The 2834-nt window shown below is 38.9% G+C and overlaps 1 non-coding gene across 1 annotated transcript; it reads left to right on the plus strand.

Moving 5' to 3' along the window:
• The first annotated feature begins 1275 nt into the window (after positions 1-1275).
• LOC148861101 (small nucleolar RNA R71) lies at positions 1276-1382 on the plus strand. The gene has a single exon (XR_016095255.1). It is a non-coding gene; the product is annotated as a small nucleolar RNA R71 (small nucleolar RNA).
• Positions 1383-2834: the final 1452 nt, after the last annotated feature.

Consider the following 2834-nt stretch of genomic DNA (forward strand, 5'->3'; position numbering starts at 1 on the left):
AAGTATATATACTATGATTTCTAAAATGTTTGCAAAAGGTTTTAATTCCCGGGATCCATATAAATAGAGAGTGCAACATTTTTCCTTGAAGCCGAGGGAGAGGTCCTCTCTTGTCGGGCAGTGTTTGATCATTATGGGCTGAGAGGTTGAGTGTAAGACCATTGAGGATAATACCTGATGGGCTAATCTTGCATCTGCCCACAGTCCCTTTGTGTTACAAGGTGGCTTGGCCCAAGGACCACTTAGGGTAAGTGTTAGGCCTATAGAGCCCATTTGATGGGTTTCAGGGGGTGCACTATCCATAACAGTGTATTCGGCGAGGCCTTGTAACAAAGGCTGGGTCAAATCCATGTGGCTAATGTGTAAATTAATGCTTGGGTCCCACGCCATACAAGGAAGCCCAACTGGGTAGCAGGCTAAGTGAGCACATAAGCTTAATGAGCCTAAATCCCATTTCGAATTGGACTTATTTAATAGGTTAAATATGGGATTAGGAGAAGGTTGATCTAATCTTCTGATAAGATGAGGGTTTATCCTTATCACCTAAAAGGATGTCTAATCCAAATATGATTTGGATCAGTAGCCTCTGATTGGATTAGGAGCTGATCTTTTAGGATTAAAAAAAGGAGGAGGGGGTGGCAGCCTTTAGAAACAGAGACAGATACCCACATTCTCTTCAGAGCTGAAATCCAGAAGAAAGATTTCTGCAATCCCTGCGAAAATCTTTCTTGCCGCCTCCTTCCTGCAGTCGCCAGACATCCAGTTCGATCTCTAGTGTGGGAGAAGTCAAGATTTGATCTTGACATCAGTTCTTTGAGAATGAATTGATAGGAAGCTGTGCTCACGTGCCATCCTACTGTTTCTTACGAAGGACAGAGTTCTTGGAGAAGAACACTGCTGATTTTGCTCCATCCTACATTGCACCATCTTCAGTGGGAGTAGTCTTTGGATCCTTCCTTGGGCGTGAACACCTTCGTTGGGAGATATTATTTCTCCATATCAGGTATAATCCTCTCCTACTTCTTTTGGTTCAGATCTGGTTCAGTTTATGGTTCAAGATTGATTCTTGAAAATATGATTTTCTAAAAGGGAATGTAATTCCCAATTAAAGGGAGAGAAAAATTTATGAAATTTGCCCCCTTTATTTTGCAAGATTTGGGCATCCATATGATGGACCTCTCATCCCTTCATGTACCACTTGCAACTGCATCAATAATAGATTGATTAGAGGGGTTAATACCATTGTAAAAAGTTTTAATCTGTCACCAAGTTAGTATCCCATGGTGATGACACTTCCTAAGCATCTCCTTGAATCGTTCCCATGCTTCATTCAAGGATTCCCTCTCAAATTGAGCAAAAGTAGTAATATCATTAATTAACTTTGCTGTTTTGGAGGGTAGGAAATATTTAGTCAAAAATTTCTGGTTTCTGGGTTAGATCATTACAAGTGGTGATACTTCTTGCAAGGAGTTTGTTAAGCCAATCTTTAGCTCTATCATGCAATGAAAAAGGAAATAATCTAACCCTAATAGCATCATCACTAACTCCATTATGTTTAAACGTGTCACATATTTCTAAGAAGTTAACAATGTGTGTATTAGGGTCATCACTTGGTAACCCACTAAACTGAATACTTGTCTGGATCATTTGAATTATTGTAGGCTTGATTTCAACGTTGGCATGAATGGTGGGCTTGCAAATGCTGGATGTTGCCCCATCAATGTTTGGACAAGCATAGTCCAAGAGGGTGTGATTTCCTTCTGCCATCTCTCCTTCAATCTCTATGGCTGGTTCGCAAATAGCAGCCTCCTCTCTTGCTTTTCCTTTGTTGGGCCTTTGCAACAAGTGAAGGGTCCTCTCAATCTAAGGATCGAATTCTGCTAATCCTTCCAATCTAGTGTGTGTCATGCACAAGTAAATCTGAACCAGCAAGAATTCGAACAAATAAACAAAAATAAAAATAATAACAAAAATAAAAAGACAATAAAAACAGAAATAAAATGTCCAAATTAATCAACGTTAACAAATTCTAATATTATTTTAGGATTAAATCCCTGGGAACGGCGCCAAAAACATGATAGCTATAAATATATAACCCTAGCAAGTGCACTAGTTATCAAATAGTATAAAATATCGTTCTCACGGGGATTTAACAAAATAATTAATAGAACCACAATCTTCCCCAATTATCTGGACAACCAAAATTCAGAATTGAGCAAGAACTATTGAAAATATAATCTAGCATAAGAAAATAATAGCGAAGGTGATCACTAATCGAATCTGCAAAGGATGGAATCGCTAGGGCTTTTGGTCCACCTAACCAATGCAATGAATATTTATGGGTTCGATTTACCAAGATTAGTTTTCATTTTCAAAAGCTGAAGTCTTTCCAATTTTATTTAATATTTTCACTCAAGATATACTAAACCTATGCCCATCAGGTAGTCCTTCGATCTCTCAAGTAGAATGTTAGACAGTTCTGTATGCCCTTAGCTTCAATCAAAATGATGCACTTCATGAGTTTATTGTAAATGAATAAAAATGCATATTTGATTCATGTTCCCTTGGTATGTTTCTGTGTAATACCCTTAAACTGGACACTTAATGAGACTCGTGTTAGTTTAGAATGTTCACAGCCAGTGGGTCGGTCTGGGGAGACCTATCCTGACAAGGCTGACATTGTGGTGCCATCAAGTCAGTTGAGGTGGCTTGTCTCAGCTACCGGGGTGAGACCCTAGGCACATACAGTGTAGGATTAATTGAATCTTTGAACTAGACAAGATTTCCAGTATTGCCCTAGACCTTGGAGATTGATGGGCAAAACTAGAAAGTTA

The sequence above is a fragment of the Nelumbo lutea genome, chromosome 4 (genome assembly GCF_056320005.1).
Source record: "Nelumbo lutea isolate HS-2025 chromosome 4, American lotus-T2T, whole genome shotgun sequence".
Lineage (NCBI taxonomy): Eukaryota > Viridiplantae > Streptophyta > Magnoliopsida > Proteales > Nelumbonaceae > Nelumbo > Nelumbo lutea.